A 22,065-nucleotide genomic window follows, 5' to 3' on the forward strand; every position below is an offset into this window, starting at 1 on the left:
ATCATTGATGATTCATGGAGGTCCTGCTCTCTCCCGTCCCCTGTAGGTTTCTGACGATGACTCTCCAGAGCCAGGTCTGGGCGTGGAGATGGAGACTGTCCAGGTGCGGAGGCTCTCCTGCCGGAACCTGCAGCTTCCCCCATTGGCCTTTAGGCAGGCGGAGCAGCGTGACTGGGCCCCGAGGCCAGAGACGGAGCAGATCCCTCGGCCCACTAGCCTCGCCCTCAGGATCCCCCCGCTCATCGCCATCACCTCAGCAGACACCAGCAGGTAAGAGAGACAGGAGACTGCATGTGGAGACAAAGGTCTGGTGGCAGGGTCGTGGGATGTGGATTGATGTCTGTGTGAGAGAGGGAGAACGAGACAGGTGGATGAGCGAGAGAGAGAGAGAGAGAGAGACAGTGAAAGAGTCAGACAAGGAGACTCAGGGAAGCTTAGTGGTCTTTTCAGTATTGAGTGTGTGTGTGTATCTGTGCTCCTTAAAATGTCTGGCTTTGTGTGTCAGTATATGTGTGAGTATAAATGCATATGGTCTTTGTAATTTACAATCATGGAACACTAACCCAGAGTGGATGCAATCTGCTCTCCATTCAGACAGCACAAAGACCATTAAACTGAATTTCGATTTATCTGAATTACGATGGTAGTTGCCCCTTGAAAGCCTGTGAATGACATACAGTAGGCAAAAAGCATTTTGGTGACTCATGTTAAATGTGATCAGCTTTACTTTGAGCGTGATGTGTCTACGTGTGACTCATCAATGCAAACGTATACTACTGGGTTTTGATTTTAAGAACACAGTGTCCTTCAGCCAGAAAACTGCAACCTCTCTACTTCAAGCCACGGTCGGCTCTTTCAATGTCCACACACTTTGTGTGTCTGTGTCAGCTTCAAAAGATCCTCACAAAAATGATTTGCCCTTGTTTTCCTCCCTGCATAATATAGTTTCACAGGTAGATAGAACCTTTGTTATAGTCCTAACTGTTAATATACCTTTTAATTATTTCTAGATCGCTATGTGCACCTTGGCACAGCAATCATTCTCCCTCCCTTAGTTATAGTTGCAGCTATGGTTTATCCACCCATTTATTTTGTGGGTGTGTGAGACAAAACAAAATCTCTTTACCTGACTCTCTTTTCAGTATAGAAATGTATACTTTTCTGCTCTTGTAGGAAGCAATCACTCCCCTATTACTGACTCTAAATGATCTATAACTGAGCTAATAACTCACTAACTAGCAAAGGATATGAACAAAATGCAGCTCTCGCTATGATTTCAAAACAATCACATCTACTCATGACCGCTTATGCTGTAAACACAGTCCAGTTCAAAGTAAATGGCACAGATCCATACATTGCAATGGTCTATTTGCTTATAGGCCTACTGCAGCTCTAATTGTTTATGTTGCACAGGTCTGTGTAGAATACGGGCTGAGTCGTGCGTGTCAATGCAATAGAAACCTACACCGATGCGTTCTGCCAACAACAGGGACAGCAAGTAGCCTAGCAGTTAAGATCATTGGGCCAGTAACTGAAAGGTTGCTGGTTCGAATCTCTGAACCAATTAGGTGAAAAATCTGCCAATGTGCCCTTGAGCAAGGCACTTAACCCTAATTGCTCCTGTAAGTTGCTCTGGATAAGAGTGTCAGCTCAAATGTTAACAAAGTATCTTGCATAGTTCAGTTAGTTTTGGTATGTTGCATTAAAAGTGGCTAAAATTGCGTTGATTCGATCACAGTTGCCACAGTAAAGGGGAACGTTGATAGTGTTAACAGGGAAAACTCTAGAACAGTGGTCCCCAACCTTTTCTGAGTCAAGATCACTTTCTGAGTTAAGATCACTTTCTGAGTCAAGATCACTTTCTGAGTCAAGATCACTTTCTGAGTCAAGATCACTTTCTGAGTCAAGATCACTTTCTGAGTCAAAGTGCTAACCGAGATCTACCGCTCAGATTTTCAAATGACTTCAAAAACATGACTTCAAAAACATGACTTCAAAAACATGACTTCAAAAACGTAAGCCAATGCAACATTAACCAATTAAATACAGTACTGCAGCAATGAGGTATGTACAATAAGCTATAGGCCCAATAAATTATGACTGTATATTATCTTTGCTTGAATTACCCTGCCAATTCATTGTTGTTCGAGCCATTTTGAGGTAGGCTATATGATCACACTGGTAATAGATCTGTTGTTGTATTACTTGTGAGGCACAGCTGAGTGAGCATACATTTAAATAATTAGCTTTTTATTTTTATTTTACTTGGCATCTGATTGTCCGTCTCAGCGGAGGGTGAGAGCAGCATCTCAACATCCCTCCGCTCTCCCTTTCCTCTGCTGATACTGACCTAAAAGGGACCCTGTCTTCCATCTAATGGCAAAACTCAAGTCGCACAACATTATTTCTGCATCATGCACAAATTCATGTTGTTATTCCTATGAACAGAGAAAGTGAAATATTCCTCGATATTAAAAAAGACCCAAGCCGTTAATAATAACAACGCAAGCATATAGATACACTTTCCTACTCATTCATTACTGCTGCAGTGCTTGTTGTAGCACTGAGTGGAAATAGGAAGAACTTACATTTTATGGCTTATAAAAGTATTGAATACAAAGTGTTGACAGTGCTGAGTAAGAACTTAAACAACAGCTCTTTGCTGTATTCGTTGACAGTCTCGCTCTAGTCATGGTTTTAAACGTTTTGAAATCTCACAGTACCAACTTTGCTGTAGCTTTCTTTAATGCCTGCTACATTACTGCAGACACGGTAATCTGAGCCATCCGTTTGGCCTGCGTTAGGCCTACAGTGTACTTGATTTGCTCTCTGGGCCCGCCGGGAAGGCAGAAGTTTTCGCCTACCCAGCGTGTAGGGCATCTGAATCGGGTGCACTTTCCCGCCAACAGCTCGAGTCGAATAAATAGGAACACAAGGCTTTATCAATGTTTTTTTTTTTTTACATAAATGTTTGGCGATCGACTAGGAATGCCTTGGAGATCGACCAGTTTAGAGGGAACAGTGTTTCCTACATAGTGTACCACTTATAGTGTACCACCTTGTGGGCCCTGGTCAAAAGTAGTGCACTATACTGGGAATAGGGTGCCATTTAAGACACATCCAAAGACAATCAGGACCTCTCATGCCAAATACTCTTTGGGTCAGCGACTTCATTTAGATTCAGTTGTATGATACCGTTGGTCTAGAAACGGTGCCACGTAGATGTGAGCATAGTCTCATGTTATTCATATTTCTGAGAATACATGAGAATACTGATGAATGACACTTGTAGTGTGCCATTTCTAGCATACTTCATCGTTCCTAAACCTTTGCCATTGTTTATATTCAGGAATTGATAGTGTCTGGAGAGAAACTGGAGATGAGATGGGAATAGTGATCTATGATTCCCATTCATTAACAATTACTCCATGGTTTCTCGTAAAGAAAGAAGATGGAGTGCTGTGTTTTGTTAGTATCTCTCTGGCAGTCTCATCTGAAAAGGTCAGCCCCCGGAGTTTGTTGTTGGATGGGAGTTTTGATGGATTGTGGGGTGTGTGAGGATGTCAGTGTACAAATCAAATTGTATTGGTCGGCATACACATATTTGAGGATGTTTTCACAGGTGCAGCTAAATGCCTGTTTTTCTAGATCCAACAGTAACACCTAGCATAACAAAATAACACATCCAAAAAATTAAAATACAGAAATATCAGAACGAGCAATGTCAGAGTCTGGAATATAAATACAGTGCCTTCAGAAAGTATTCATACCCCTTGATTTATTCCACATTTTGATGTGTTACTGCCTGAATTCTAAATGGATTAAATATCCCATAATGACAAAGTGAAAACATGTTTTTATAAACCTTTGCAAATGCATTAAATTAAATACAGAAATATCTCATTTACTTAAGTATTCCCATCCCTGAGTCAATACATTGTAGAAGCACCTTTGGCAGCGATTACAGCTGAGTCTTTCTGGGCAAGTCTAAGAGCTTTCCATACCTGGATTGTGCAACATTTGCCAATTATTATTTAAAATATTCTGTCAAATTGGTTGTTGATCATTGCTAGACAACTATTTTCAGGTCTTGCCATAGATTTTCAAGTAGATTTAAGTCAAAACTGTAACTCGTCCACTCAGGAACATTCACAGTCTTCTTCGTAAGCAACTTCACTGTAGATGAGGCCTTGTCTTTTAGGTTATTGTCCTGCTTAAAGGTGAATTCATCTTCCAGTGTCTGGTGGAAAGAAGACTGAACAAGGTTTTTCTCTAGGATTTTGCCATCCTCCATTCCGTTTCTTTTTATCCTGAGAAACTCCCCAGTTCTTAACAATTACAAGCATACCCATAACATGATGCAGCCACGAATATACTTGAAAATAATGAGAGAGTGGTACTCAGTAATGTGTTGTATTGGCATTGCACCAGACATAACACTTTGTATTCAGGAAAAAAAGTGAATTGCTATGCCACATTTCTTTCATTATTACTTTAGTGCCTTGTTGCAAACAGGATGCATGTTTTGGAATTTTTGTTTTTCTGTACAGGCTTCCTTCTTTTCACTCTGTCAATTAGGTTAGTATTGTGGAGTTACTATAATGTTGTTGATCCATCCTCAGTTTTCTCCTATCACAGCCATTAAACTCTGTAACAATATAAATTAGTCATTTTGGAGTCACTTTTATTGTAAATAAGAATATAATATGTTACTAAACACGTCTACAGTCATGTGGATGCTACCATGGTTATGGATAGTCCTAAATTAATCATGAATAATGATGAGTGAGAAAGTTAGATGCACAAATGTCATACCCACCCAAAAATGCTAACCTCCCCTGCTATTGTAATGGTGAGAGGTTAGCATACTTCTGTTACTTTCTCACTCATCATTATTCACGATTCATTCAAGACTATCCGTAATTATGGTAGCATCCACATTAATGTAGAAGTGTTCAGAAACATATTTTATTCTTCCATAATAAAAGTGACTCCAATAATTTCTATTGGGTACAAAATAATCTGAAACACAACCAAAACAAACAGCAAACGCATCCATCAAGTTTGTAGAGTCACAAGTTTGATGTAATCACTGCAGGCTAGCATCTCACATCTTCTCCTGCTCTTCCCCTCCGGCGTACGACGTCGTCAGAATACTAACCACCGGTTCTGGGATTCATCATTACGCACACCTGGCACTCATCATTACACGCACCTGTTAATCATTACACCTGGACTTCATTACCTTCATAATTTCCTCCCCTTTATATGTCACTCCCTTGTGTTCTCACCAGTTGGTATTGCTCTTGTTTACCAGAGTGTAGCCTTATGGAATTGTCTCGTTACTGGTTTTGTTAAATGTTTCACCTGCACCTGCTTCCGGACTCACAGCTCCGTTATTACATAACAATGTGGGACCAAATACTAAGCTTTTGACTACTTTAATGAACACATAAGTGAATTTGTCCCAATACTTTTGGTCCCCTAAAATGTGTGGGACTATGTACAAAGAGTGCTGTAATATCTAAACGATTCACCTGATATAGATGAAAATACTCTCAAATTAAAGCTGACTGTTACTGGTATTTTGGATGCAGGTATTTCAGTGTACTGCAGTTATACTGCCATCTAACTGCAATATTTTTTCATAAGGGCAGTCTGCACTTTAACCTCAGTCATTGTATAATTTCAAATCCAAAGTGCTGGAGTAAAGACCCAAAACAACAACAAATGTGTCTCTATCCCAATACTATTGGAGCTCACAGTACATATGAAATGGGTAAAACAGTATGTAAACATTATTAAAAGTGACCAGTGTTCTATGACTATAAGGGGCAGGGTGTTGGACGGAGGCCGACTAGTGGCGACAATTGAACAGTCTGATGGCCTGGAGATAGAACCTGTTTTCAGTCTCTCCGTCCCAGCTTTGATCTCCGCCTTCTAGATGGTAGTGGGGTGAACAGGCTGTGGCTTGGGTGACTGAGGGCATTGATGATCTTCTTGGCCTTCCTGTGACACCGGGTGCTGGCAGTGTGCCCCCGGTGATGCGTTGGGCTGACCGCACCACCCTCAGGAGTGCCCTGCCGATGCGGATAGTGTAAGTGCCGTACCAGGGGGTGGCCACGCAGTCATGGGTAAACAGGAAGGACAGGAGGGGGCTGAGCACACACCCCTGCGGGGCCCCTGTGTTGAGGATCAGCGTGGTGGAGGTGCTGTTGCCTACCTTCACCACCTGGGGTCCGCCCATCAGGAAGTCGGGGAGGTATGCCAATCGTAGTGGGTCTAGGGTGTCGTGTAAGTTCGAGGTGATATGATCCTTAATTAGCCTCTCAAAACACTTCATGATGACAGAAGTGAGTGCAATGGGGTGATAGTGATTTAGTTGTCTGCGGCTCAGTGTTTTCCTCTAAGTGGTCATAGAGAGTGTTTTTATCTTGTCCGGGAGCGAGGCGTTGGAGTCTGTGACATGTCTGGCTTTCCCTTTATAGTCTGTGATTGTCTGGAGTACCTGCCACATGTGCCTTTGTGTCTGAGCCGTTGAATTGCAACTCCACTTTGTCCTCGTACTGTTGTTTTTCCTCTTTGATTGCTTTACGGAGGTCATTGCTGGTCTGTTTGTACACATTCATATTCCCAGTCACCTTGCCGTGGTTAAATGCGGTGGTTTGCTTTTCAGTTTTGCGTGAATGCTGCCATCTATCCACGGTTTTTGGTTTGGATAGGTTGTAACCGTCACCGTGGGAACAACATCCTCTATGCACTTCCTGATGAACTCTGTCACCAAGTCAGTGTACACGTCAACACTATTCTCAGGGGCAACCCGGAACATTTTCCAGTCCGCGTGATCAAAACAATCTTGAACCATAGATTCCGATTGGTCAGACCAACCTTGAACAGTTCTCACACACACATAGGCAACCACACACACACACACACACACACACACACACTCTTTTTGTTACTGTGGTTACATTTAGAGGAAAGATGGAAAATCATTCGCCCTCCTGTTGTTCCCAATCAATGTCCCCCTGCTGTCATTCCATGAAAAGCCCACCCTTACCCCTGCTATCATTCCATGAAAAGCCCACAATGCCCTCCTCCTGGGCTGTACATTTGGGCCACGCTCAGGAAGAAAATCACTAGCATGTTGAGCAAAGAGAAGTGAGCTGTAGCCATTTTGAATATAGGCATTGACACGAATTTACATTTGACTGCAGACGGGGTTGCTATGATTAAGCTTTTTTTGTATGTCGTAACAATAGGTCCATGTCTTCATGGGAAGTGTAATCTCTCTATGGTCACATAGGGAAAAAGTTGAAGCTTATTCTGTAAGGATCGAGGCTTCCTGGCAGTATTTGCCGTTCTTGTCTCTTGGCAAACTGTACTGTACAGTATGTGCCCATCAACCTACTTCATGAATCAGGTCATTGTTAGCCCTATGGAAATTATTATTATTCATATAGCTCGGGAAAGAATGAAGAGACCACAGCAGCATCATGTTGTGGGGGTGCTTTGCTCCAAGAGGGACTGGTGCACTTCACAAAATAGATGGCATCATGAAGATGGAACATTATGTGGATATATTGAAGCAACATCTCAAGACATCAGTCAGGAAGTTAAAGCTTGGTTGCAAATGGATCTTCCAAATGGACAATGACCCCAAGAATACTTCCAAAGTTAAGCTAAATGGCTTTAGGACAACAAAGTCAAGGTATTGGAGGGGCCAACACAAAGCCCCGACCTCAACCCTACAGAAAATTTGTGGGAAGAATTGAAAAAGCATGTGCGAGCAACTTACACCAGCTCGGTCAGTTGGAACGGGCCAAAATTCACCTAACTTATTGTGGGAAGCTTGTGGAAGGCTACCCGAAATGTTTGACAGAAGTTAAACAATTTAAAGGCAATGCTACCAAGTACTAATTGAGTGTATGTAAACCTCTGACCCACTGGGAATGTGATGAAAGAAATAAAAGCTGAACTAAATCATTCTCTCTACTATTATTCTGACATTTCACATTATTTCACATTCTTAAAACTGACCTAAGACAGGGCATTTTTACTAGGATTAAATGTCAGGAATTGTGAAAAACTGAGTTTAAATGTATTTGGCTAAGATGTATGTAAACTTCTGACTTCAATCTTATACCCGACCATAGAATATTACCAGAAAATAAAATTGTATTGGTCACATACACAATCCCTATTGGGTCATTAATATTTACCTTCTCTGTGAATTAACCTGTTGGATCCCTGTGATTGAGTGTGTATTCACTCTCAACTTGCATGTAATGAGTGGAGGTAGATTTGTGTGCCGTGTTCCCATAGGGGTTACCCAACATAGATCATAACTATGTGTCACAGCACTGGCCCCAAGCACACCTCATATATAATTCATATCCAACAGGGGAAGGAGATGATGTTATAGAATTCCTACTGTATGACACATCTGCTCTGCCTCAATGGTGACGATCTTTTACCACAGTGACTGGATATACTGTAGGCTAACTCAGTTCTCGGGTGAGAAGTCATTCAGGGTGGTTGTTAATGTTCCCGACTGACTTTATCCGACTGTTGGGCTTGAACCCAGGTTGTCTGCGCTCCACAAGACTGTGTTAGCAGCACATTGAGCTAAAGCCTGGGGTGGCTAAGGCAAGTTTTTTAGGTCTCGGGCAACGCTGCTCATGATGCAAGCATGGTTCAGTTAACAACCCCAGACACACACACCACACACCACACACACACACACACACCACACCACACACCACACACACACAGACTTTGTATTACCTTGTTTTTTCTTCCACAGTAATAATCTTCTAGCCCTATTCAGCAGCACTACCATCCATATCACTTTCCAGATGCAGTCTTTTTCACCTCACACATCATTAGCTGTTTGATGAGTCACACTCTTTGTGTACAGTTTGCCTTGCTGGAGAATTCAAATGTGTTGCATAATTAAATGTTGAGCTTTTCCTCTGGGAACGTTGTTTCAGTGTGCTGGACAAAATGGAGGGTGAAAATGCAAGGCTGGCTGTCCTATTTCTTTGAGGAAGAGGGACTCTTTGCATAAAACATGACCCCTCAAAGCGCATGTTTCTTTAGTTGGGTTTTGTGGATTAAGAAGTGGTCAGAAAGAGGCAAATTAGGTGTTTGTCAACCCTGTTATGGTGTCAGCGAGCAAATGGTGCCACATCATGCTTATTGTTGCTGAATTTGAAAACTATAAAAGTTTCCAGCCAGGGAGAAGGAGTTTGCTGGCTCTCTGCATCAAGGCGACTCTTGTAGTTTTTGGAAATTACCCCCTCATTTTAGGACCTTTTCTTGTTGTCCTTTTAACTCCAGGACAGTCATTGTTTTTATGTTGTAGCGAAACCTGTAGCTCTCCAGGCAAAGGGTTGGAAAGCCCTGATGTAGACACTGGTGCTGAAGATAATGAATATGGTTTGGAACCGAGTTTGGGAAACACTGGCTTATAGCAACACAGACGAGACTATGAGACTGCATTGATGCCCTGAATGTATGACCTAATAAGGTTAAAGGGGCACTTGTTTCCTCTGAACAGTTGATGTTGAGATGTGTCTGAAACTTGAACTTTGTAGCATTTATTTGGGCTGCAAGTTCTGAGGTTGGTAACTCTAATGAACTTATACTCTGCAGCAGAGGTAACTTTGGGTCTTCCATTCCTGTGGCAGTCCTCATATCATAGAGCTTTATGGTTTTTGCGACTGCACTTAAAGAAACTTTCAAAGTTCTTGACATTTTTAGTATTGACTGACCGTCATGTATTAAAGTAATGATGGACTCTTGTTTCTCTTTGCTTATTTGAGCTGCTCATGCCATAATATGGACTTGGTCTTTTACCAAATAAGGCTATCTTATGTATACCCTCTAACTTGTCAAACGCATTAAGAAGGAAAGAAATTCCACAAATTAACTTTTAAGAAGGCACACCTGTTAATTTAAATGCCTTCCAGGTGACTACCTCATGAAGCTGGTTGAGAGAATACCAAGAGTGTGCAAAGCTGTCAAGGCAAAGGGTGGCTATTTAAAGAATCTCAAATATAAAATATATTTTGATTTGTTAACATTTTTTTGGTTACTACATGATTCCATATATGTTATTTCATAGTTTTGATGATTTTCACGTTTTCATAAATTCTTATAATGTTCGGGAATTATGTATACTATAGGCATTTGTGAAAATTCTATAGCAATATAGAGTGGGAAAGCAGCCGTGCATTTTGACAGTTAATAGACACTGCAGTAAAAAACATTTATCTTGTCTAGGACCGGAGTCTACACAGATCGGTGCTCTATATCCAATCAGAGCTACAGTAGGCCTTTATACAAACAAGCCATTTGCAACATGGGTCTGCTATCATCCACTTTGATCTGAACTGTGTGTTTACAAGCAGTAGCAACAGCACAACTTAAGATCTTTAGAACATATTCTCCAAAAGCCACAAAATACACCTGAATGGATTTCTGCAAATACAGTATGTTAAAACACCACGGGAGTCTTCTTACATTTGGGAACTTTACAGCCATATTGATCAAACAACCATGAGAAGGTAGGCTCTCTCTCCCTCAGTTATGAACATCAACAAGCTCAACAACTAATGCTAGCTAGAGCAAGATGAGCTTTAATTTAACAAAGGAACATTAGATAAACCCTCTCAAACTTTTTCAGCTAGTTGTCCGTCAAAATTGCACTGATAAATGATGGGGAATTTTTGCCAACCAATCACCGAAGCTAACTGGCTAAAGTTAGCTATCTTGCAACTTCCAGACACAAATGAGAGAACAACTCACCCTGAAAATGTTACTCGCCGTAGCAGAGCTGGCTAGGCTGTTTACATGTTATCTAGAGCGTTTGACTAACTTACTTTTTTTGCCTACGTTTACTGATACCGGTCATATTCAGGTGTTGTGCATTCATAAATTCCTAATTGTTCTGCGCTCTGGCACACTCAGACGAGAGTGCTCTGAAATGAGGTAGATGGCCAGAGTGAATTTGCGAACGCAAGAGATTTGCTAACTGGATAATAGTCTTTGAAAAACTGAAGTTAGGCTCTGTGTTGTTAGTTTGCTACATAAATAGAAATGCTAGCCTATTAGCCACGTTATGACTGACTTGTGATCATTTCCCTTGCTAGTTTGATTGTATTGACATTCCCAGCCTTAGTTACATTTATCCGTTTTTGTCGAGAATATTGAGTCATTGAAACTGAAACAGTGCATCCCGAATGGAGGCAGCAAACAATGTACTGTGATTTACAACCTGATAGCAATATTTTTGGACTACCAAGAAATGTATTAATGAATTATACACTGCTCAAAAAAATAAAGGGAACACTTAAACAACACAATGTAACTCCAAGTCAATCACACTTCTGTGAAATCAAACTGTCCACATAGGAAGCAACACTGATTGACAATACATTTCACATGCTGTTGTGCAAATGGAATAGACAACAGGTGGAAATTATAGGCAATTAGCAAGACACCCCCAATAAAGGAGTGGTTCTGCAGATGGGGACCACAGACCACTTCTCAGTTCCTATGCTTCCTGGCTGATGTTTTGGTCACTTTTGAATGCTGGCGGTGCTTTCACTCTAGTGGTAGCATGAGACGGAGTCTACAACCCACACAAGTGGCTCAGGTAGTGCAGCTCATCCAGGTTGGCACATCAATGAGAGCTGTGGCAAGAAGGTTTGCTGTGTCTGTCAGCGTAGTGTCCAGAGCATGGAGGCGCTACCAGGAGACATGCCAGTACATCAGGAGACGTGGAGGAGGCCGTAGAAAGGCAACAACCCAGCAGCAGGACCGCTACCTCCGCCTTTGTGCAAGGAGGAGCAGGAGGAGCTCTGCCAGAGCCCTGCAAAATGACCTCCAGCAGGCCACAAATGTGCATGTGTCTGCTCAAACGGTCAGAAACAGACTCCATGAGGGTGGTATGAGGGCCCGACGTCCACAGGTGGGGGTTGTGCTTACAGCCCAACACCGTGCAGGACGTTTCGCATTTGCCAGAGAACACCAAGATTGGCAAATTCGCCACTGGCGCCCTGTGCTCTTCACAGATGAAAGCAGGTTCACACTGAGCACATGTGACAGACGTGACAGTCTGGAGACGCCGTGGAGAACGTTCTGCTGCCTGCAACATCCTCCAGCATGACCGGTTTGGTGGTGGGTCAGTCATGGTGTGGGGTGGCATTTCTTTGGGAGGCCGCACAGCACTCCATGTGCTCGCCAGAGGTAGCCTGACTGCCATTAGGTAACGAGATGAGATCCTCAGACCCCTTGTGAGACCATATGCTGGTGCGGTTGGCCCTGGGTTCCTCCTAATGCAAGACAATGCTAGACCTCATATGGCTGGAGTGTGTCAGCAGTTCCTGCAAGAGGAAGGCATTGATGCTATGGACTGGCCCGCCGTTCCCCAGACCTGAATCCAATTGAGCACATCTGGGACATCATGTCTCGCTCCATCCACCAACGCCACGTTGCACCACAAACTGTCCAGGAGTTGGCGGATGCTTTAGTCCAGGTCTGGGAGGAGATCCCTCAGGAGACGATCCGCCACCTCATCAGGAGCATGCCCAGGCGTTGTAGGGAGGTCATACAGGCACGTGGAGGCCACACACACTACTGAGCCTCATTTTGACTTGTTTTAAGGACATTACATCAAAGTTGGATCAGCCTGTAGTGTGGTTTTCCACTTTCATTTTGAGTGTGACTCCAAATCCAGACCTCCATGGGTTGATAAATTTGATTTCCATTGATAATTTGTGTGTGATTTTGTTGTCAGCACATTCAACTATGTAAAGAAAAAATATTTAATAAGAATATTTCATTCATTCAGATCTACGATGTGTTATTTTAGTGTTCTCTTTATTTTTTTGAGCAGTGTATGAATCATGCATTGAACTGCATCCATCTATTCTGCCCCAAATGCCTTAGTGTACGTCATGGAACGTTGAGTCAAACAGAACCTATTTTTAAAACCTCTTATAGAGTTGGTTTTGTAGCATAAACTGGGAATTTGATATTTTTTTTATTGATATTATGATTGTCTGTCTGTTTCATGTCTGCAAAGTAGTTAAAACACTGTCAGTTCCACTTGAAACTTTATGTCACCTGTTACTTTGTGTGCTAAACGTGAAATGTTTTTTGCAATGAGAAGTAATAGTTGTACATTTCAATTGGGAAATGCTTAATGGTTATGTTTTTGTATTCTTATTATTTAGACCTTCTGGCTTATTATGTCAGAGTTTATGGACTGTTTATCCTTTAACGTCACGCTGTGTGTGACTGCTGTCTTTCCATCGGCCCTATGCAGTGGTGATTTAACGTCACGCTGTGTGTGACTGCTGTCTTTCCATCGGCCCTATGCAGTGGTGTAGTGGTGCCTGTAGAATTGGGTGTAGTGGTGCCTGTAGAATTGGGTGTAGTGGTGCCTGTAGAATTGGGTGTAGTGGTGCCTGTAGAATTGGGTGTAGTGGTGCCTGTAGAATTGGGTGTACTTTAAGTTTCCCAAAAAGTTCCCAAACAGCCCGTTCAGTGAAGGAACGGCACCCTGTGTGAAAAATCCTGTTTCTCAATGTTTAAAAAAAAAAAAGTGTTTTACCAATATATTTTTCAGATTTTCACTCTCACAATCACACCTTTTTTTCATAGAAAAAAAAAAAGACAAATATGTGATGGTCTAAGTCCACAACAATGCTTAAACCACATCATTCTGATTGGGTGGGTCTGTCAGGGCCTGGCTACCCAGTGTTTAGGCCGGTGTCCACCCCGGCCCATCCATGTATGCAAACAGACCCATCCTGATGCAAACATAGCATGACAATTGCGCATCACAAATAGCCTACTAACCAACACTTTCTACTACATTTTATCAATACCTAGTTTGCGTACCCATTGTTGCCTTAGATAACATTTACTGGTAGATATCATAAGGTGAAACATCTTTCCTACCCTCCGGCTACCAATGTCATTCATCTGTGAGCTGCTCCATGCCAAAACCAGTTGAGAGCTGCACACTCTTGCCTACTGGAGATTATATTCGGTTGAAACTAGGCTGTGTGTGCAGCAAGCATGTGAATATATTTCACATGCTTTGCTATTGTGTAGGCTACTTTGTGTGTGATTTCTCTATTGTACTACATTTCTCTATTGTACTACATTCTTGATATGTCGTATACCTCCACTACACTACTTTGATACGCATCAATAGGGCTTAAGAAGTGAGTATAAGCAAAAAGTGGGTATACGGTTTATACCTCCATATACCCTCCACTACACTACTGGCCCTTTGTGTTTTACAAAAAGTGCACTCTCCGGCATGAGTGCAGTGGTATTATGGTTGCTGTCCTTTCAGAATCACAAACCTGTCACACACTGAAGGCCTGTAGGTTCGCCACTGTGCAAACATGTCTGTTAAGATATTGATGTTTCAACAAAGGAGTGTATATATTTGACCTGACGAAACGGTTTTATGCGCTGACAAAATGGAAGCAGATAATTAGCAGTTTTTTCCTCCACTGGTCTCGGGAAGAAATTAGTAGTCCTCACTGTCCCAGACAGAGTCAAAACCGAGTACAATTGTATCCATCACTGAGACACTTAATATGTGGTCTCACAACACTGCCATTTATTGTCCCCGGCACAAGGTGCACCTGTGTAATGATCGTGCTGTTTAATCAGCTTGTTGATATGCCACACCTGTCAGGTGGATAGATTATCTTGGAAAAGGAGAAATGCTCACTAACAGGGATGTTAACAAATTTGTGCACAAAATTTGAGAGAAATAAGCTTTTTTGTGAGTATGGAATGTTTCTGTGATCTTTTATTTCAGCTCATGAAACATGGGAACACTTTACATGTTGCTTTTATATTTAGTTCAGTGTATTTGCTATATTGTCAGACTCATCTACCGGTTTATTGAGACATGTTTAATTGCCAACAAAATAAAGTTTAAGTGATACACTAACTCTCTGTATAATTTGTTTTAGCAGTAAAATTGAAGCTAGTTTATACAAATACATTTAATGAATATCACAATCAATTGATCCAGAAGTTGAATTTAACACTTTATTGGCTTCTGATGTAGCTAGAATAATTTAGTCACTTGTCAGTACACTTGTCAAAAATATTATATAAAACACCATTAGATACATATGTACAACAGCTAGCAATATCTATACCACAATGCAGTTCTGAGCATACTACGCATTCTATATTATACTACAACATCAGTCTAACTGAATATGGATGTTGTGTTGGTTGAATGTTCCAGGCAGGTTCCAGAATGTTCTTCAGCTGGTATATCTCTTCTTGTATTGGGTAATGGCAGCTGGTTTAGCAGGCTTTGGCGCTGTGGCAATGTTCTTTGGTGCTGTGGCAACTGCTTCGACGTCTTGCAGAAGATTTGCATGTACTGCAAGCTTCCTGTAATTTTTTTTGGATTTCACCTTTATTTAACCAGGTAGGCAAGTTGAGAACAAGTTCTCATTTACAATTGCGACCTGGCCAAGATAAAGCAAAGCGGTTCCACACATACAACAACACAGAGTTACACATGGAGTAAAACAAACATACAGTCAATAATACAGTAGAAAAATAAGTTTATATACAATGTGAGCAAATGAGGTGAGATAAGGGAGGTAAAGGCAAAAAAAGGCCATGGTGGTGAAGTAAATACAATATAGCAAGTAAAACACTGGAATGGTAAATTTGCAGTGGAGGAATGTGAATAGCAGAGCTAAATAAATACAGTAGGGGGAGAGGTAGTTGTTTGGGCTAAATTATAGATGGACTATGTACAGGTGCAGCCTGAGAACAAGCCTATGGAGGGTGAGGGAACAATTCATTGAATTTGCTTAACAAACACCCCTGTTCTAACATCTTAACTCCCCAGTGGGTTTGGTGACGAGTATGAAGCGAGGGCCAGCCAACGAGAGCGTACAGGTCGCAGTGGTGGGTAGTATATGGGGCTTTGGTGACAAAACGGATGGCACTGTGATAGACTGCATCCAATTTATTGAGTATGGTATTGGAGGCTATTTTGTAAATGACATCGCCGAAGTCGAGGATCGGTAGGATGGTCAGTTTTACGAGGGTATCTTTGGCAGCATGAGTGAAGGATGCTTTGTTGCGAAATAGGAAGCCAATTCTAGATTTAACTTTGGATTGGAGATGTTTGATGTGAGTCTGGAAGGAGAGTTTACAGTCTAACCAGACACCTAGGTATTTGTGGTTGATGACGACTGATCATTAAGATGTGTAACCCTACAATAAACCATGTTCATCTGGTAAACATAAAAGGGTCCAGTAGACTGGTTTGTGTTTTGTTACACTCAGCCAATAATGGGGCATTGAGATGAGCCTTTAGCAAAGATGTGAACATTTTGAGGGGGCTTGACTTGTAGACATACTAGTTGTATATTGTTGTGTATGGGCACCTACAGTTGTGCTGTAGAGTAGACAAGCACTGCCAACAGTAGTGAATAGGCTAGAAGCAGTCAGATACGTTTGAGGAGCACTTGTCTTGTCAACAGTACTGGTGATTTTGTTTTCTCAACAGTGTATTGAGCTTTCATAAATACCTTTCGCTGGCCTGGCTTGTTTCAAAGTCGGATGATGTTGAGCTTATTCCAGGCTGAAAGATTTCATCCAATGAGTCTACAGGCTCTGTACTACTAAAGCTGGTGTCAAGGTCATCAGGATTAGTCTATAGGACACAAAGTAGTCAGTGATTAGCCAACATGTTACTACTTTGTCCCCATAAATACTCAAACAAGGTACTTGTCACACCCTGATCGGTTTCACCTGTCTTTGTGCTTGTCGCCAACCCCTTCCAGGTTCGCCCATATTCCCCATTACCCCCTGTGCACTTAGACCTGTGTTCTCTGTTTGTCTGTTGCCAGTTCGTCTTGTCTTGTCAGGTCTTACCAGCGTGTTTTCCCCATCTTCCTGTTTTCAAGTTTCTGTTTCCTAGTTTCCCCGGCTCTGACCATTCTGCCTGAGCTGACCCAGAGCCTGCCTGCCGTTCTATACCTTACTGACTCTGCCCTGGATTACGAACCTCTGCCTGCCCTTGATCTGTGAACATCTGTGATTCTAGCTGTCTGCATCTGGGTCTTATCCTGAGTTCTGACTGTACGAACTGGCCATGACTGACCCAGCAGACTCAGACCAGCTCCACAATGCTGTGTCCCACCCCCAACAGACATCAGTCAGTCACCCACACCATCTCCTCCTTACTAATACCTCTTTATCCAATTTAGACTTCAAACCTTGCATGAACAATCAACTAAGCCTCCATACAGTAGAAGTTGTAGCCTACTTGTAAACACACCAACTGTGACAACAAGACACAGACCATGTTTGTGCCTAGCTTCAGCATATTTATTTGCTCACTACGTAGTCATGTAAAGATTTAGTAGATTTTTGTAAAGGTGACTTACACTACTTTCTGGTGCTGAGCTTGATGTTGATGCCGCTGCAGATGTTGATGGGATTGGATTCTAAATAGTCATGTTGGCCTCTGCTGTAGTTAGTTAGTTAGCTAGCTAGCGTAACCTAATGAAGCTAACAAAGCTTGCAACCTTACAAGTGACATCGCCAGAAAGCAGCTGGCTGCCCACACTCACATGAACTGACACCGACACACACATAACTTGCATACACATGCATACTGACGCCACACACACACACACACACACACACACACTGCTGCTATTGTCTATTATCTATCCTGTTGCCTAGTCACTTTACCCCTACCTATATGTACAGTCGTGGCCAAAAGTTTTGAGAATGACACAAATATTAATTTTCACAAAGTCTGCTGCCTCAGTGTCTTTAAATATTTTTGTCAGATGTTACTATGGAATACTGAAGTATAATTACAAGCATTTCATAAGTGTCAAAGGCTTTTATTGACAATTACATGAAGTTGATGCAAAGAGTCAATATTTGCAGTGTTGACCCTTCTTTTTCAAGACCTCCGCAATCTTCCCTGGCATGCTGTCAATTAACTTCTGGGCCACATCTGACTGATGGCAGCCCATTCTTGCATAATCAATGCTTGGAGTTTGTCAGAATTTGTGGGGTTTTGCTTGTCCACCCGCCTCTTGAAGATTGACCACAAGTTCTCAATGGGATTAAGGTCTGGGGAGTTTCTTGGCCATGGACCCGAAATATAAATGTTTTGTTCCCCGAGCCACTTAGTTATCACTTTTGCCTTATGGCAAGGTGCTCCATCATGCTGGAAAAGGCATTGTTTGTCACCAAACTGTTTCTGGATGGTTGGGAGAAGTTGCTCTCGGAGGATGTGTTGGTACCATTCTTTATTCATGGCTGTGTTCTTAGGCTAAATTGTGAGTGAGCCCACTCCCTTGGCTGAGAAGCAACCCCACACATGAATGGTCTCAGAATGCTTTACTGTTGGCATGACACATGACTGATGGTGGTGCTCACCTTGTCTTTTCCAGACAAGCTTTTTTCCGGATGCCCCAAACAATCGGAAAGGGGATTCATCAGAGAAAATGACTTTACCCCAGTCCTCAGCAGTCCAATCTCTGTACCTTTTGCAGAATATTAGTCTGTCCCTGATGTTTTTCCTGGAGAGAAGTGGCTTCTTTGCTGCCCTTCTTGACACCAGGCCATCCTCCAAAAGTCTTCGCCTCACTGTGCGTGCAGATGCATTCACACCTGCCTGCTACCATTGCTGAGCAAGCTCTGTACTGGTGGTGCCCCGATCCCACAGCTGAATCAACTTTAGGAGATGGTCCTGGTGCTTGCTGGACTTTCTTGGGCGCCCTGAAGCCTTCTTCACAACAATTGAACCGCTCTCCTTGAAGTTCTTGATGATCTGATAAATGGTTGATTTAGGTGCAATCTTACTGGCAGCAATATCCTTGCCTGTGAAGCCCTTTTTGTGCAAAGCAATGATGACGGCATGTGTTTCCTTGCAGGTAACCATGGTTGACAGAGGAATAACAATGATTCCAAGCACCACCCTCCTTTTGAAGCTTCCAGTCATTTATTCAAACTCAATCAGCATGACAGAGTGATCTCCAGCCTTGTCCTCGTCAACACTCACACCTGTGTTAACGAGAGAATCACTGATATGATGTCAGCTGATACTTTTGTGGCAGGGCTGAAATGCAGTGGAAATGTTTTTGGGGGATTATGTTTATTTGCATGGCAAAGAGGGACTTTGCAATTCATCTGATCACTCTTCATGACATTCTGGAGTACATGCAAATTGCCATCATACAAACTGAGGCAGGAGACTTTGAAAATTAATATTTGTGTCATTCTGAAAACTTTTGGCCACGACTGTACAGGACATAGCTACTTCAATTACCTCATACCCCTGCACGTTGACTTGGTACTGATACTCCCTGTATATAAAATTCAAAAAGCACTCACATAAAATTTGAAAAAAAAAGGAAACCGCACACTGCTCTTGATAGTATCAATGGTCTTTAATGAGCTTTACGTATCGACCACACGACCTTCCTCAGAGCTTTTGTGAGTTTTTTTTAAAATTAGCACCCTTTAGATTTTGTGGCATAGAGAACGTTAAGATATCAGACAGGGGAGGTGATAAATAATACTCTGAGCAAAAGAGAATGTTTTGGGATTTTCACCCTCCAGACATTATTTCCTGGAGGTCTTAATGAGTAAATGCCTATGTATGTTATGTTGTAATTTTCAACGTGAATTATACCCTTATTTCAGATTACTCTGAAGTTTTTATTGCGCTGTACACAATGATTTATGAAAACTTGCATGGTTGGTCGATGTCCTCATTGTGGTTTTACAGACGTGTTTAATAAGTTATCTACACACTTTATTCTAATATTTTTGAAATTCATATTGTTATATTTGGTAGCACTTATTTGTTTCCCCTCGACTCCAACCCCATTCGATGCGTGGAACGGACGTGGGTCTACATAAGGGTGCTAATTTAAAAAACAAAAGCTCTGACGAAGGCCATGAGGCCAATATGTAAAGCTTATTCAAGAGCAGTGTGCGGGTTACTCCCTGTATATAGCCATGTTATTTCCTACTCCCTGTATATAGCCATGTTATTTTCTGCTTCCTGTATATAGCCATGTTATTTTCTGCTTCCTGTATATATCCATGTTATTTCCTACTCCCTGTATATAGCCATGTTATTTCCTACTCCCTGTATATAGCCATGTTATTTTCTACTCCCTGTATATAGCCATGTTATTTCCTACTCCCTGTATATAGCCATGTTATTTCCTACTCCCTGTATATAGCCATGTTATTTTCTGCTTCCTGTATATATCCATGTTATTTCCTACTCCCTGTATATAGCCATGTTATTTCCTACTCCCTGTATATAGCCATGTTATTTTCTACTCCCTGTATATAGCCATGTTATTTCCTACTCCCTGTATATAGCCATGTTATTTTCTGCTTCCTGTATATATCCATGTTATTTTCTGCTCCCTGTATATAGCCATGTTATTTTCTGCTCCCTGTATATAGCCATGTTATTTCCTACTCCCTGTATATAGCCATGTTATTTCCTACTCCCTGTATATAGCCATGTTATTTTCTACTCCCTGTATATAGCCATGTTATTTTCTACTTCCTGTATATAGCCATGTTATTTTTACTCGTTCATTTTGTTATTCGCTGTGTATTTATTCCTTGTGTCACATTTCACATATTCTTTAACTCTGCATTTTTGGAAATGAAGCGGTAAGTAAAGCATTTCACTGTTTGTCTACGAAGCATGTGACAAATGAAACATGTTTTTTTACCTTTATTTTACTAGGCAAGACAGTTAAGAACAAATTCTTATTTTCAATGATGGCCTAGGAACAGTGGGTGCCTGTGCCTGTTCAGGGACAGAACGACAGATTTGTACCTTGTCAGCTCGGGGGTTTGAACTTGCAACCTTCCGGTTACGAGTCCAACACTCCAACCACCCTGCCGCCCCATTTGATTTGATTGATATGCTTTGGAATCTCTAGTCAGTGTATTACGAAAGCTAGCTAGCCCAAACTATGCATGTGCATGCCATCAAATCCCAGGCATTCAATATAAAGTTGTTTTTTGACAAAAATGTAAACGTGTCAGTTTGTCACTTTCACAAGTTTGGATTAATAACCTTTTGAACTACTTAAAACATTGTTTAGAACCTATGTTTTGCCTTTAGATTTCAAGAAAATGAACAACTAAGGAAGAAATGTTCGCTTCTCTCATTGAATTCTCGAACCCCAAACCCCGGCCTGGTCTGCTTCGCAAGCATTCCTGCAATGTTATGCCTCTGTTTAGAAACTCAGTGTTCTGGCTGAAGGTGCTGGCTACAAACACAGACATATTGATATTCCTCACATTAGTTGGATACAGATCCAAGTGGTGGTACTATGTCCTGAAATCGCTAGGAATTCTGGATATTGTGGTTTTCTTACAACTAGAAAATGTAGTTGACCTGTTTCTACCGGTGCGATGCAAAAACGCCTGTATTTGCATGTAGCCAGGAAATTCTACATTTGTAAGACATGATTGGTTAATAACATCAGTGGACATATGTAGTGAAATAGAGCAGCAGTGAAGTATTATTATTACAGGTTATTGTATGGGACAATATACAAACGTGTTTGAGAAAGATGATTTGGAAAAATACAATTTTGAGTAAATGTATTTATTGGTTGCCAGATTAAAATGCAATGAATTTAAGGTTATTTGTTGATGTAAAAATAGAAATTGAACGATTGGAAGGTTGTGCCATTAGATTTGGAGGCCCCGAGGGGGCCCCGAGACAGCAAAAGTTTGGATACCACTGTTCTTATCATCTCTGAGTTGCTCTGCTAGTCCCACTCTTGGCAAGCGTAGATGGATGCTGCCAGCATCGCTGTGACCGCAAAAGCATCCTTGGCAGCCAGGCAGCATCCGTGGAGATGAGAGTGTGCTCAAACAGAAGAGGGGGCAGCAGCAATATTACTAGTACAGTTCCACCCGCCGCTCCACTCTCAACGCTCACTCACTCACACACTCTCTCTGCTGCGGAGAGCTGAG

The 22,065-nt window shown here is 41.8% G+C and overlaps 1 protein-coding gene across 1 annotated transcript in view; it reads left to right on the forward strand.

Annotated features, from left to right (window-relative positions):
• The first annotated feature begins 208 nt into the window (after positions 1-208).
• Positions 209-22,065, forward strand: part of LOC139408362 (3',5'-cyclic-AMP phosphodiesterase 4D-like) — a 302,623-nt gene continuing 280,766 nt past the window's right edge. The window contains exon 1 of the mRNA XM_071152145.1: positions 209-270. The gene's annotated coding sequence lies outside the window, so the exon portion shown is untranslated. The remainder of the gene's footprint in view (positions 271-22,065) is intronic.

The sequence above is a fragment of the Oncorhynchus clarkii genome, chromosome 5 (genome assembly GCF_045791955.1).
Source record: "Oncorhynchus clarkii lewisi isolate Uvic-CL-2024 chromosome 5, UVic_Ocla_1.0, whole genome shotgun sequence".
Classification (NCBI taxonomy): Eukaryota; Metazoa; Chordata; class Actinopteri; order Salmoniformes; family Salmonidae; genus Oncorhynchus; species Oncorhynchus clarkii.